Source organism: Pongo abelii, chromosome 8, assembly GCF_028885655.2.
Source record: "Pongo abelii isolate AG06213 chromosome 8, NHGRI_mPonAbe1-v2.0_pri, whole genome shotgun sequence".
NCBI lineage: Eukaryota > Metazoa > Chordata > Mammalia > Primates > Hominidae > Pongo > Pongo abelii.
This window is the reverse complement of record NC_071993.2, coordinates 88,719,374-88,736,596: the sequence shown is the minus strand read 5'-3', so window position 1 is coordinate 88,736,596 and position 17,223 is coordinate 88,719,374.

The window sequence follows — 17,223 nt, the reverse complement described above, 5'->3', positions numbered from 1 at the left end:
AGAGACAGGGAGATGAAATAAGGAATTGTTTAGCATGATTGTGGGGGAAAAGATGTCCCAAGATCTGCAATCAGCAATCTGGAGACTCAGGAGAGATGGTGGCATAGCTCCAGCGTGAAAGCTGGCAGGTAGGTTTGACACTAAATAAAAGCAAAGTTTCAGTTTGAGTCTAAAGGCAGGAAGAGACCAATGTCCCATCTCAATGCATTCAGGTAGGAGGAAGTTCCTTCTTACACCTAGGAAAGTCAGCCTTTTTATTCTATTCAAGACTTCCACTAATTGGATGGGACCCATCTACATCATTGGGGAAGTCTACTTTACTCAGTCTACGAATTCAATAGAGAAAAAGATATACATAAGATATCATTTAAATTTTTTTAAATCATTTCTAATCAAATTGTAGCATTTTAATTTTGTTTTTAGAGATTTGTAAGTATCCTTAATTTTTCAGCTTATTCTTAAAAAATCAATTTCACTTTATTCAAAATTCTCTTTTGGAAAACATTAAATGGTGGCCCATATAATCTTAGACTTTACATGCTTTTTGATAAATATAGCATTAAAAGTAGCATGTGTAGCAATTTAAATTACATATGTAAGATGTACATATATTATCCTCCAGAGGAAATAAAACCGTTAGGAACTCTGATTTAGTCAGGGTTCTCCAGAGAAACAGAACTGATAGAAGATGTGTGTGTATGTGTGTGTGTGTGTGTATACATATATATATGTACATATATATATGTATACACACACACATATTATATATATATATAAAGAGAGAGAAGAAGAAGTGAAGAGAAGACATTTATTAGGAGAATTGGCTTATCTGATTTCAGAGGCTAAGAAGTCTCATAATAGGCCATGTGAAAGCTGGAGAACCAAGAAAGAGGTTAGCGTGGCTCAGTCCAAATCCAGAGGCCTTTCCAGAGTTTACCACTAATCAACACATTATATTTAGAAAGGTATCATAGTAAGTCTCTATTTCAATTTAAAATTCTCTATTTTCGGTGACAATGAAGGACAAAGGGGCAAATTTTATAATTATTGTTAAGAGATTATAGAGAAAGGGCCTGGATAATACCAAAAATAGAAGAAAGAACCATCCATCTGTGGCAGAGAACCAGCAGTGATATTACTTGAAATATGGAAATTAATAATATGTATGGTTGAGTTTAAGGTCTAAAACATAAAAGTTAAACCTAAATCTAAAATATATGATTTAACTCTCTAGAATATATCTACTCAATTATATGAAACAAGCAGGCTGATTCTAAATACTTTATCAGTAATAAAGGTTTTTCCAAATAGTATTGAAGAAATAGCAAAGTGTCTTAAAAAATGGCCTTAGACCATGAACCATAGAGAAAAAGACAAGGTTTGCCATGAAAAGTGAATACTTTTTATTTCCAGTTGTGATGTTTTCATACAAACCATTAGCACTTTCATTTCAGTGGTGTGTTCATACAAACCACAAGCACTTTAATTTCAGTGAATTATGCCAGATCTTGCTTTACCTTGTCAAATGAGCCAGTTAATACCCTAAATCTAAATGAAACTTTTCTCCCTTAGATGAAAATAAAAAGAAAAATTTATCTAATTAGGTTCAGACAAAATATAGGTCATGCTTTTAAAGATTTTAAAAAGATTAAAATGTCAGGCAAGGTGTTATTCCCAGGATTAGCTTTGGCCTATACATCATTCTGCAATGATAGAAACATTTGTCTGCTCACAAGCAGCCTTTGGGCACTTGGAGAGTGACCAGTGTAACAGCTAAGGAACTTAAATTTTACTTTTTAAAATTTTAGCTAATTCATATTTAAAGAACTCTGTGTGGCTACATCTAGTGGCTACCATATTGGATGGAGCAATTCTAAATGAATGAAAGTGGTTGAACCCTGTGTCAATTTTAGTGCCTTTGACTATTAGGGCAGATGGTAACTAGAGCTTTCCCCGTTCATCCTGCAGGGTTACATCGGTTGAAACAGCATCCACCTCTGCTGAAAATACTTCCGTCTGCTGCATGAAGAATGCTGCAATCCAGCTGAGTAAAACTAAAATATCATTTACCTCTATTGTTTGAGAGTACACTGATATTTGTTCATTGTTTACTAAAGTATTAATTGCATGTGATCTTGTGTATAAACTGGTGTTGAACAGATAATACATTTGTGAATGAGGCTTACTTTTGCCAGGTAGTTGCAGGAGTTCGTACTGACTCCTCTCTATTCTTCCCAAAGCTGGCCTCCTTTTAGTGTCTTCCATCTCTTATTTTTCTTTACCTTAAATAAAAAACATTCCTATGTTGCATTTATGGTTCATAATAACTATCCTGCTTATTTTCTACAATGTTTCTATTATGATGATTATTGTGTTCTTTGCTATAATAGTAAGATTTTATAAATGAAAAAGAAAATAGGTAGCACTGAGTAATACTTAAAGTTAACTAGAAGACAATTTCTGAAACTTTGTGAATTGGCAAATATAAGACATATAACCTAGCTAAATTTAAGCAACAAATACAAAGGATACAATTAACATCTTAAAAAGTATGTGTTTGTTTCTTTATTAATTGTTGCAGTTGAACTCTTCAGCAAAATTGCATCTCCCAAAAAACTTTGTTTCTTAGACTATAGGAGGACTAGTGCATCCATCCTGAATATATAAAGAGCTAATCTTCTGGAAGAGATATGACAAACATTATTCTTGTGCCAATAATTAAAAAGAAAAAAAGGAAAACGTAAGACTTTTAAAATTAATAATCTAGGATCAAATATTAAATGTATGACAAGTGCAGATGATAGCAATGTTCTGATGCAATTATGTGTAGCATAAAAATTTATTTAAGAGTGACTTTAAAAAATAATAGAACATCTGTGAAATACCATTGTATAAAACAAAAAAAAAATCAAGGAATACTCTTGAAAAAAGTGTTTTAATTATTATTTTCATCAACTCTACAATTATTAGACAATTATGTAATTGCAATTCATTACATTTTAAAATACATTGACATTTTATTTTCTAATTTGCATGTATTTCTTGAACATTTCCAGTTTCATTAATGACTACTTTTGCTAACATTCTACAAATTGAACATTTTTGTGGCTGACTTTAATGCTTTACTATCTTCACAAAACTAGACTGGACTCTCCTTTGAAAATATATGATTGACATAAGCAGGCTCATCTCCAGATAGACGTTATTTATTGGCATTTCGAAGTTAGTTTGAGAGTTGTTATTAGAAAGCTATAGAAATAACTATCTCTGAATTGTCCATTGCCTTCAAGAATCACTTGTGCAATATTGAATTGAATAATAAAGAGAACTTTATCAACTTCTTATCAGTCTTTTTTTTTTTTTTGAGGCGTAGTTTTGTTCTTGTTACCCACGCTGGAGTGCAATGGCACGATCTCTGCTCACCACAACCTCCACCTCCTGGGTTCAAGTGATTCTCCTGCCTCAGCCTCCCAAGTAGCTGGAATTACAGGCATGTGCCACCACACCCGGCTAATTTTTTATTTTTAGTAGAGACAGGGTTTCTCTGTGTTGGTCACACTGGTCTTGAACTCCTGACCTAGGTGACCTGCCTGCCTTGGCCTCCCAAAGTGCTGGGATTACAGGTGTTAGCCACTGCACCAGGCCCCCAATCTACTTTTTTATAGATGTGAACGCATTGCAAGAAAAAGCACAAAAAATAACCAAGAAACCATAAATGGAACATTCCCACATGGCCAGGCATGGATTAAAGTCTAGGATATTGAAGGTCAGGCATGGTGGCTCGCGCCTATAATCCCAGCACTTTGGGAGGCCAAGGCAGAAGAATCACTTGAGCTCAGGAGGTCGAGACCAGCAAAACCCCTGTCTCTAACAAAAATACAAAAAATTAGCCCGGCGTGGTGGTACACGCCTGTGGCCTCAGCTGCTTTGGAGGCTGAGGCAGGAGGATCACTTGAGCAGGGGAGGCGAATGTTGCCAGGAGACAAGCCACACCCACTGCACTCCAGCCTGGATGAGAGAGTGAGACTCTGTCTCAAAAAAAAAAAAAAAAAAAAGTCTAAGATACTGGGAGTTCTCTGCCACTCTTCCCTGTTTCATCTAAGATTTTTAGTACAATTTCCTGAGTCACATGAGCAATAAGGCGCCACTATTTATCTTCTAAAAATAGGGATGTAGTGCGAATGCTTCCATTTTAAAATAATTGCTCTATTAAGTGCCCAATTTATACCTTCTTGAAAGGTTACCTCATTGCTTCAGCATACATTTATACTGTCTTATAAATATTTTTAGCACTGATTTAAAGTTACATAATTGTATGACCAGAGTTAGAAATGTTGTTTTGCTTTTATGTATTCATTTAAACAACTAATATTTAATGAATACTGAGCTATTTTCATTAAAATAAGAGTTATTTCATATATAAACCACAGGAAATGGATCCTTCAGCCAGAGGAAGAACTGATTCGTATATTTTAAAATTGGGAAGTGCTTGGCACTGCAACTTGATGGTCCTGATGAAATATGAACTTGTATAGACAAGCAACATTTTTCACACAATTACTATACCCTCAACATTGTGCTTGCTGATGAGGATGCCAAATAAATAAATTAATTAATTAATAATCACTTTTTGAGGATTTTCCGGGTTCTTGTTAGGAAGATGAAATGAATATGTACAAAATAATTTTAAAATTATAAAGGGCATGATTGTATACATACTGTATGGAAATTTGGAAAGAGAATATTAATGACAATTTTTGTTTATATGCCATAAAATTAACCCTATTGCAGAAAAAAAATTATATTATAGCTGTAATTATGTAACTATATAGAAATATATACAGTCTATGACTTTGTTTTGTATATCTATAAGTTATCTGCATTTATGACTCTCGGCCAGTTAAACCTACTCTGTTTTTTCATGTTACCTATAACATACAGCCACAATATCAATATAACAATATTATTTCCTATTGTTCTAAGTTTAATATTTTTCCAATCCGAAGTCTTTATTTGGTCCAAATATAATGTTCTAACTTAGTACATTTGGAAAATTCTTTCCTAACACCTCTGGGAAAACACAAAATATTACTTACAAAAATAAATGCATAAAAATGGTGAAAACCTCTATATAAGTTTGGGTGTATATTTTCACACTGCTATAAAGAAATACCGGAGAGTGGGTAATTTATAAGGAAATGAGGTTTAATTGACTCACAGTTGAGCATGGCTGAGGAGGCCTCAGGAAATTTACAATTATGGCAGAAGGCGAAGGGGGAAGTGAAGACCTTCTTCACATGGCGGCAGAAAAGAGACAGCTAGCAAGAGCAGGAAAAACTGCCTTATAAGACTATCAGATCTCCTGAGAACTCACTCACTATCATGAAAATAACATGGGGGAAACCATGTCCAGGATCCAATCACTTCTCACCTTGTCCCTCCCTGGACACATAGGGATCATCGTGATTACAATTCAAGATGAGATTTGAGTGAGGACACAGAGCCAAATGATATCTATGGCCTTAGGAAAAACTATTGTATGATTACTCTATTTAGATGTTTTAAATGTCATAATTTGTAATGTTTAAAGTATGTTAATTACAAATAAACACAGAAAAATTAATGACTACAATGTATTTTTATAAAGTCATATGCAGAATTCATGATTAAAGTGGAAATAATGTTATGGATTTAAGATGAAGCAATATTTTTTGCAAAATTTTGAAACTTTTATTATTATTTTTTCTCTGTGAAACATCAATATAAAAAGAGAACAAAGAAAGGAAAATTCAGTGGAAGTAAGGGTTGGCTCATGAATTTTAAGTTCAGGTGTACCTTGCAAGGTTAGATTATTGGTATTGATAATAACACTCAGTAAATACTTTCTGTTTTCAAACACAGGAAGACTTGCAATCTGGTAGCTATTGCTTCTGTACTACAGATAAATTAAAAACAAACAAAATGTGAGGTCAGCAAAACTGATATCCCTTGATAACATTTCCAAAGGTCACTTACATGGTTCAATGATTTTCTTAACTACCTCCTCAAAGACTCCCATAAATTAATCCAAAATAACTGTTTGAATACTATTTATCTCAATATCTTTGTTCTTGTGACTTAACAGAGAATGAAAGACGGTAAAAAGAAAAATAATATCTTTTAATAGTCTTCAGAGTAATTTTAGGAGATGAAATACAATTTTATGACTTTTTTTACTTTTTATGAACATATGGAGATATATACACACTAATACAAGTTTCAAGTGTATTATTGAATGACTGATTAAATGTGGGTTTTGTTTACATTCTTTTAAATGAGAATTAAGGAAAGAAAAAAATGAGTGCTTCTTCATACCTATGAGAATGCCTAAAACGAAACAGAAGGAAAATACAGAATGTTGGTGACCACATGGAGCAACCAGAACTCTCATACACTAATAGTGAGAATATTAATTGGTATGTCTACTTCTGAAAATCGTTGAGTCATATCTACTATAGCCAAATGTACATACTTTCTATAAATCAGACATTTCTTCCCCCTGAAGCATATACTCAACAGATAGGCACACATATATTCAACAACAGCAGCAACAAAAAAGAAACTGGAATAATTGTAACAGACTTACCTGTAATGACCTAAAATGGAAAACTACTTAAATCTCCATCAAGAACATACAGAAATTGTCTTATATTGTACCACAGAACACTTTTGAGAAATGAGGACTGATCATGCACCAATGGACACAAAATATGAAGGAATCTTACAAACATGTTGTTGAGTGAAATAATTCAGTAACATGATCTCATTTGTATACATTTCAAAATGATATAATTATTCAATAGTAAAATAAATTATGATAGAGGTTATCCTTGTGTGGAGGCAGCTAGAGATGGAAGTGAATTATGAAGGCAGCAGCTTGGTTGTAGAATATCATCGGTATTTTTTTCTCAATATACATTGTATTTTTTTAAAAGTGTTGAGCCGTATATTTATAATTTGTGCACATTTCTGTTTCAAAGTAATTTTTCTACAAAAACCCAACCATTAAGACTCAGATTTTCTAAAAGGAAAAGAAGAACCAGCTACTTTTAATGTTTTCATGTTTTATCCCAGAAAAATAAGCTTTGAATAAGGGAAGGACAAATGGGTCTGGCTTAATATTTGAAATGATGAGAGGAGAAAATATAAGAAAAACATGTCTATATTTTATTAAATTATGGTAGAAAAAAGGCTTTTCAACAGTTTATGCATTCACAGGTTCATGAGTAACTTTGTAATTCACAATAAAGTGTTCAATGACAAAATACTTGAAAGTTATAACATATGTTTGTCTTTATGCTGGAATACAGCTTAGAGGAAGTTGATTAGTTGTGTATTTTAAAAATTTATTTATTGTGTAAATATAAAAATACATTCCAATACAGAGATTCAACAAAATAAATATTTGTCTGAACTTTGGCTTAGAGAATAATTTTGTTTTTCTTCTTCTGTCCCATATTTTAGAAAATATGTAAGTTTATTTCAATTTTAGATTTATTGACATTTTGATCTTGACTTGCTTGAGTTTTAGTTATTGAAACTATGATTGGAAATGGTAGATTAATCCAAAATTAGAAATTTGATTCATGTCAATATTTAATTAAGCTTTTTGTTTTGAGATAATTGTAGATTCACATACATATGTAAAAATAATTCATTCAAATCATGTGTATCCTTTGCCAAGTGTTCTCCAATAATATTGTTGGGACAATGATATTGCTATAGTCAAGTTTCAGGAAAATTCCATCACCCCAAATATGCCACACGTTGCAGACATCCTTATCTTATTCCAAATCTTAAGGGTAAAGCACTATGTCTTTCATCACTAAGTATAATATTGGCTGTAGGTATTTGTAGGTAATTTTACTAACTTGAGAAAGTTATTCTGTTTATGTTTCTGATAGTCTATCTAAAATGGTATAGACTTTGACAGTTTTGTTCTCAATTGATACGATTATATCATTTGCCTTCCTAAGCCTATTTATATTGTGGATTACCTTCATTAATTTTGGAATATTGAACAAACCTTGCATTAGTGCAATTAACCCTAATTAGACTAATATAATTATATTTAAATAGAAAATATTTTTAAATTTTTTTGTCTATATTGGTAATTGGCCTGTAGTTTTTTTCTTTGTTTTTATTTTGCGTTTGTTGGTTTTTATATTGGGGTAATGCTAATTTCAAATAACGAATTGGGAAATGCTTCCTTCTCATATTTTGTGGAAGAAATTTTGTAGAATTGATGTTAATTCTTATTTAAATATTTAGCAGAATTCACCAGTGAAACAATCAGGACCTAAAGATTTCTTTTCAACAGATTTTTAACTGGGAATTCAATTTCCTTTAGAGTTTTAAGGCTACTCAAATTATCTATTGCATATTTGATAAATTTAGTAATTAGTGTCATTTGAAGAATTTGTCCATGTTATCTACACTATCAAATTTATGTGTGTAGAGTTGTCCTTTTGGTATTTGCAGGGTCTATAGTGACATCTGCTTTTTCTTTCCTGATACAAGTAAATTGTGCCTTCTCTCTTTTTCTTTGTTAGTCTTGCCAGAAGTGTGCAAACTGTGTTGATTTTTTTCAAATAGCCAGCCGTTAACATTTACTTTTCTTGATTTTCTGCTTTAAATGTCCACGACTTCTGATCTTAGGTTACTGATTTGAGACTTTCCCTTTCTTAATGAAAGCATTTATTTTTATAGTATTCCCTTTTAGAAATTATTTAGATATGTCCCATCAATTTTGATATATTCATTTTGATTTAGTTCATTGTATTTTTGAATTTTACTGAAGACTTTCTCTTTGACCCATAGATTATGTAGAACTATGTATTTAGTCTGTTGGGAACAGGCTGCCAAAAATCTGGCCATAAACTGGCCCCAAAACTGGCCATAAACAAAATCTCTGCAGCACTGTGACCTGTTCATGATGTCCATGACACCCACGCTAGAAGGTTGTGGGTTTATGGGAATGAGGGCAAGGAACACCTGGCCCACCCAGGGCAGAAAACCACTTAAAGGCGTTCTTTTTTTTTTTTTTATTTCCTACAGATTTATTGATTTGTTTTCCTAAGAAGTTCTAAGCAAAGATACTCCTTTTTTCCACTCAGACTAAAGGCGTTCTTAAACTGCAAACCATAGCATGAGTGATCTGTGCCTTAAGGACATCCTCCTGCTGCAGATAACTAGCCAAACCCACCCCTTTATTTTGGCCCATCCCTTTGTTTCCCTTAAGGAGTACTTTTAGTTAATCTATCATCTGTAGAAACAATGTTTATCACTGGCTTGCTGTTAATAAATACATGGGTAAATCTCTGTTCGAGGCTCTCAGCTCTGAAGGCTGTGAGACCCCTGATTTCCCACTCCACACCTCTATGTTTCTGTGTGTGTGTCTTTAATTCCTCTAGTGCTGCTGGTTTAGGGTCTCCCTGACTGAGCTGGTCTTGGCATAGTCTTTGGAAATTTTTGAATTATTTTTCTGTTACTGATTTCTAGTATTCTTCCATTGTGATCACAGGTCACAGAATACACTGTGTATGATATGACTTACTATGAATTTTTTGAGGTTTGTTTTATAGCTCAGAGTGTGTGATATGGTCTACTTCAATATATGTTCCATGCACATATAAAATGAAATAAAAATCACAGTATTTCAATTCTGTTTATCAAGATTATATTTTACGGCTGTCACTAACAGGTTAATTGGGAATTTGGGGAGACAGTAGTCATGGTAGTCGTCTGGTTGTGCGTGTGTTTTGCATGTGTTTGGATAATCTGTTTCTTTTCTTTTATTGACTTGCCTTTTTTCTTTCTTTAAAACATTTTGTATCTCTTTTTCTATTCTTTCTTGTTCATTCATTCTCTTTTTCCACGTTACTATTTTTTTATCTTGTCATTTTTTTTTCTTTTACTCATATTCCTAGAGTTTAAATGAAAAAAGGAGACCAGGACACAGAGAGTAATTGAAGAAACATGACTTGTCCAAAGGAATGAAATTGAGAATATCTAGTCCATTTCCTTCTTTAAATTGAAATGTTATTTCTGTGCCAGGACAAGTATTTTTTGAGTAAGTGGATGCTCAAATCTACCAAAGGACACAAGACTACCACAACACAGGAAGCTACAGCAGAGTATAAATTCAGTTCAACATCTGTGTTTCCAGATACATTTAGCTTCAGCAATAACACATGCCTGATCATGGAGACCACGTGAGTTTTCTTAAGAACCCTGAAAAATAAGCTTTTGCATGCTTTCTTTGGCCTTCAGACTGGAAAAATGAGCATATTAAATAGGAACCCAGCATTAAATAGTTTTGCATCTATTCAGGTGACTCAGTGTATCACATTTAGAGTTTCTTTCACTTCTGTATTTTAAATATTACATAAAATATTTTCTAATAATAACTTCTTTAAATACCATAAAAACTTAAAATCTTACTTTCATAATCTTTTATCCAACTTTCTTCAGAGATATAATCGCTGTTATTGGTTTAGCATTTCACTCTTATCAGTTCTAATATTTTCTAATTCTATTTATGTGTTATTTTGGATAATCACATTTCTCTCACTTATTGAATGATGATAAGTGGGAGGAAGTGAATTCCATTGTTAGTGTGAAATTATTATCTCCGAGGGTGTTGTTAATTTATTGAAAATATTATTTGTCAAGTGCCTATTATGGTCCAGGCATTGTGCTAGTCATTGGGGATATAAAAATGTGCAGGTACATAAATAACTTTATGAACAATTAAGGGATACAGGAAAAGAAAAAAAAATGAAAAAGTTGTGTGCTGAGTATTAATATACTATAAATACAGAGGGCAGATAACACAGACTTGTGGTTAAAGTAGTATTCTCATGGAAGATGTTGTCAAAGCTAACACATAAAGAAACCTAAGAATTATTCACATTTGGGGTATTTGAAGAAGATTCAGCAGAAAAAAAATGACCTAGAGGCAACAATAAACATGATACTCTTTCTGAAAGTGAATGTTTTTCATTGTGATTTTATTTTGCATAGGGCATGTGAAGGGGAGATTGACAGAAATGAGGCTGGAAGCAGCTGTAACATTCTAAAGGGTCAGGTCAGTCATATGCAGAATTCTGGATATTATAAAGAGAGCAGTGAGAGACAATAAAACAGTTTTAAGTTGAGGAGCAATATAATCTGATTGAAGTTTTAAAAGTGCACACTGTCTGCAATGTGAAGAATTGATTAGAGAAGATTAATATTGGAGACAGGTAGAAGATCAGGTAAGAGCACTGTTGTGATAATCCAAGAAAGCAATAATGAGGGACTGAATTATGGTTTTTGCAAAATGTAGGAAATGAGTGAAGATGACTTTCAAAGATTTCCATATGTGGGTATTAAAATTACCATAATTATAGGAATGAATACATATGAGAGTTATAAAAATGAATTGCAAGCTTCTGACTTAAATCACTTGAATGAGTAAAAATGAGTTCATAAGAAAGAGGGCAGCCTGTTGAATAAGGTATTGAGTTCAATTTTCAGTATGGTAGTTTGAGGGGAATATTTAATTAGATAAACTACTACAGCTATCTGATAGGTTCCTGGAGAATCAGGTGTGAATTTAGGCAAAAGGTCTAGGTGGGATTTTATCACAAGCTAATGTATAGGAATGGTCAAGAATGCAGAAAAGAAGTCAGAGGAAAAAGATAAGAACTGTATAAACAGAAAATACATTCTGAGGGACAGTGAAAGCAGTATTATTAATGTTATACAGTTTCCAGGGTAAGACTAGATAAAATAACATGGAAGAAAAATATTACCACTTTAAAAGCAAATCATAAAAAAGAAATAAAAATGTCACCAAAAAGTAAATGTCAAAATGAATATAAATCCAGACTTTAAAAAGAAATCATTAAAATAACTAATTTTAGCAGTGTAATAATATACTTTAAAATATAAATAAATAAGTTCAATTGTTACCATTGCATAATGTTGTAAACTAAATGTCTTCTAAGACTGGGTAATGATCTCGCGAGAGTTCTTATAAAAATGGCCAGTGACCCATTCTTTGTGTATTACCTGTGTGTGTGTTTATGATTTACTGTTTAATTATATGAAATTGTCAGCTTCCAATATGCATTAACATTAAAAGGTACAGTTCAACTTGTATATATGGGTTGAGCATGTTTCTTACAAAAAATAAATTTTTGTTATGGGTACAAATGATTGTTATAATATCAATGCCTGTAGTTTAGGAATACAGAATTCCTCTTTTATAAATGTATGTACAAAACATCACTTCAGAAATTATTAAGTTAATAACATAATCATGGGCCATAATAATTATCTTATGATGTTTATCATTTTTAATAATTTAAAGAAAATAAATACATAAATAACAGAATATAGACTTTCTGATATTGTGTAAATTGAACAGTCTTAAAATTAACTTAAGATATTCAAATAGGAAACTGAACCTAGTAACATCAATTTTTAAATTTAATTTTTATACTTAGGGAGGGAGACTTCTAATTGGAACAAAATTATAATAAGGATGTGTTATTCAAATCTCTTCAAATGCTCACATGTAAACATATATTGAAAATAGGCAAGCAGCAACAACAAAACAATAGAATACAGACCACCCTCAAAATTTTTAAAAAATACACTGTAAAAGATATTCTCACAAAGTTTAGAATATGAATGGTTTTAGCTGTGTAGTCACCAATGCAGGTTCACATTGACTTCATCTTCTCTGTTGAAAATAAGAGAGAAGTAAAGAGAGCTATGATGATTATATTATAATAACCTAACAAGTCACTAAAAACACTCACCTACACAGCTGAGGTTCTGCATTCTGAATGGAATACTAGACATACACATAAAAGCATGAATGAAAGACAGCAAACATTAGATATGAGAAAACCAAAAAGGAGGAGGATTTGGAAACTGAATTGTTAGAGCTCAGATAATATTTTGAAATTAATAGAAAAAACTTGTTTCAGAACTGACAACCAACTTACAAAAAACGAACTAATTTCATCGTGAAATGAATACTAAGAAAAATCGAGACTAAAGACAGAATATAAAGAGGGAAAATTAAAACAATCAAATCAAAGTTTAATAAAATAGAAAAGATCCAAAACTTACATAGAATATAAGCAAGATACAAAAATGTATGTTTAATCGGAATTTAAATAAAGAAAACCAAATAAAGCAGAATGAACTCTGAAATATACAGTTCTAGAAAACTTCCTTAAAGAACACAAACATAAATATTGAAATTGCACAATGGTGAATTAGAAAAACTAATCAAGAATAGAAGTCACTGATATATAGTCCAGTAAAGTTACTCAAAATTTAAACAAAAAAGGAAGAAGAAAGAGGAGGCATTCAGGCAAAAATATGTAGTATTTAAAAGAAAATAAAAAGCAAAAAGCAGATTAACATCAGACATATAGAAAATTGACATCTGCAGACAATGAAGCAAACATACTAAAGAAAATATAGGGAGACACAGATTAATATCTAGTCAAACAGCACTACAGGAATAAAGTTCACAGACAAATAATTTTAAACATGCAGCAATTAAGGGTGGACTATTACCATGAGCACTTTCTGGGAAGTCTAAGTAATGAGCTCATGTGAACAGGAAATTATAGGAGAAGCTTTGACATAATGTCTAGGGGTGGATAAGGATATATTTAAATAGAAATGTTAATAACGGGAATAAAAAAGTCAACATAGTACACAGATGGTGTGTAGTCTAAAATAAAAATTAGAAGGATTTAAAAATGAGGAAAGAAAAATAAGATTATATAAAATTATAATAATTTGCTAACAGCTTCCTGCATGTAAAGAGAAATAAATACAGATATCACTCTTTAATATGTGGGAAACGAGGATGGGTAGCAGATGTTTCAGTTTATCTTTATAGAAAGAAAAAAATGGTATCATAAAAGAGGAAACTACTTTCTTAAATATAACAAAGAAGAAGAAAACTAACGAAATAATACCTTGATCACTTGAATACATATATATGTGCTCTCTCTCTTTATATACATATATACACATATACCTCATATACATACACGTAGGCATAAAACCATATCACCTCATTGATTCCAAATTTAGCTTTCATATAAATAAATTGAAAAGCTTAACTTACTAACTTATAATATTTTAGGTTGATTAATGAAGTGAAATCTATTCTGTATAATAGTGGTACATCTGAAACTACAACTAGAAAGGTTACAAAAAAAGGACGTACAAGGTTACAACAGGAGAATGCAAATGGGGTCAATATTTTCATATACCAAAAAAGGTATACTCAAGCCAAAGAACCTGTGAAAATGAAGAATATTTTATAAGGCAAAAGGTGACTTTCATAAGAAACATTTAACAGTTATTAATAATTATGCACTAAATAACTCACCAGCGATTTTCATAAAGCAAAAATTTGAGTAGATTCAAGAAGACAGACAAATGTTAAATCATATAAAACTTCCTATCTCTCTCAGTCCAAGTCATATACAATCATAATATTTAGTCAGTATGTATACAGAACTTACAAAGAAAAGTTAATGAAACTGTTCCTATATATCAAACTCCAGATCTAACAATAGAAAATAGACCTGTTCTCAAATGCATAGGAAACATTCTCAAAAATTTAGCAAATATTCAATTATAAAGAAAATCTTTTTTGCAAATACTATATTTATGAAAATAGAATTCTCTGACTATATGGCAATAAACTATTTTGATTAAAATATCTAAATGCTTGTACTTGGAATACAAAAATTATTATACCTGGAACGTCAAAGAAAAATACAAGTTCAAAACAAAGCAAAGCAAAACCAAACAAAAAACCCAATTATTAGTTACATTTTAGTCAAAGGAGAAATAAAAATATTTTATGACTTTTAGAAAATAACCATTATTTGAGGATGACATTACATATTGATATGACTAGGTTAAAGCAATGTCTCAACAAAATTCATAATGATAATTAGTAATAACTAGAATAAGCACATAAAAATACAGCATATATTAAATGTGGCATTCCAAATGTTTTAGGAAAACAACTCTATTGTAAGCTGGGGCAAATGGCTTACAATATGGAAAAAACAAGTTAGAACTGTCTGTACACCAAATATCGCGATAAATTTCAAAGGAAAAGGAAACCTAAAAGAAAAAAAAAAAGAAAAACTAAATCAAAGTTCTGTAACTACTTACAAAAGCCTTTAAGATAATTTTAAAATCGGAAAATTAATTTAAATTCAAGCAGATATAAATGCCCTTTCAAGATATATTGGAAATCCAAACATTCATTCTGTTTGTGGTGATAGACAGGATTGGCAATTTGAAATGTGCAGGAGACAGAAATGACCAGAATTGATGAACAATTCGATAACAGGATTAAAGAAAAATAATTCTGGGTTTTAAACAATTTGCTAAAAATACATACTATAGCCCCTTCCTTCTTCCTCTGACCCTCCTCTCCCTTGAAATAAGATACATATTACAGTATTTTAGCAAAAACATTATAATTGAAATAAATGTTTTCAAGTAAAATGATGAGAGAGAGTTAAAGGGAGTGCTGGGCAAGTTGGGTTTGGTAGGATTGTAGTACTACTCAAATGGATTCAGATATAGATACACAAGTGGTGTTTAGCTATATGGAGATGAAAGTTTAGGTTGTGAGAGCAAAATTAAATACCAAGAGTGATGGTGTAGACTTAACAGAGAATGAGGTTTTTTTACCTGTTGTTTCCCAGGACTGTTGTAACAAATTGCCAAAACATGGTAGCCTATAACAACAAAAATTTATTCTCTCACACTTTTGGAAGCTAGAAGGCTAACATCAAGGCATTGGCAGGTTGATTCCCCTGCAGGCTCTAAAAGGCAAGTTTCCTTGACTCTTTCCTAGCTTCTGGTTGCTGCTGGCATTCCTTGGTGTTCCTTGGCTTGTAGCTGAGTAACTAATCTCTGCCACTGTCCTCACATGATCTTCCACTCTGTCTCACCCTTCCGTATGTATATGTCTCAAACATCCCACTGTGTTCTCATATAAGGATCTCATTTTGAATTTAGAGCCCATCAATCCAAGATGATCTTATCTTAAGAAGTATATCTGCAAAGACCCTATTTTCAAATAAGATTACATTCACAGGTACCAGGTGTTAGGAGTTAGGCATATCTTTTTTTTCGGAAGGAACGCCATTCAACACATAATAAATGACTATGAAATATTTTGTCACTAATTTATACAGCAGATATTAAAAGAAAGAGAAGCTAGAAATTCAGATTGAGTGATATGGTTTACAGTGATAGCCAGTTCTATGTAGTCCAAAAAGAATTTTTTTTTAGAAGGGGGGCTGAGAACAGGACTGAGTAGACACACAGCATCATGCCAGGCAATGCAATTAAAATATATGTGTTATAAAATGACCTTTGTCCTCAAAAGTCTTCAGACAGAGTCAACATCATTTTCAATACGATTCAAGTCAAAAATAATCTTAAAGAGTCTTTTATCACAATGTTATTTTAATTGGCGATTAGCCTTTGTTACATTGTTGTTGTTGTTGTTGTGACAAAGTCTCGCTCAGTCATCCAGGCTGGAGTAGAAAGGGCACGATCTCAGCTCACTGCAACCTCCGTCTTCCGGGTTCAAGCAATTCTCCTGCCTCAGCCTCCCTAGTAGCTGGGACTACAGGTGCCCGCCACCATGCCTGGCTAATTTTTGTATTTTTAGTAGAGATGGGATTTTCGCCATGTTGGCCAGCCTGGTCTTGAACTTCTGACCTCAAATGATCTGCCTGCCTCAGCCTCCCAAAGTGTTGGAATTACAGGTGTGAGCCACCATGCCCGGCCTAGCCTTTGTAACTTTAGCATTATGTTTACTTCTACATTGTAATAATTACCAAAGTATAACTACTATAAGCAATTTTGTAAACATGAGTTATATGCATTATTCTTCTGAAGCCAAAAGAAAGAACTAATTCATTTTTAGTAAATAAAAAGAGATTAGCTTTTAAAAGTGAAAACATTGGCTTTTCTTTAGGAATTCTGTTCATTACTTCTGGAAGAGTCTGCTTTAATGGGTCAATCTTGTTATGCCCACTAATCTTGGGGAAGGAAAAGAAAACTCTTTATTTTTAGACCAAATGCCCAGTTGAGACTGGGATGAGAATTAAGAAATTCCCT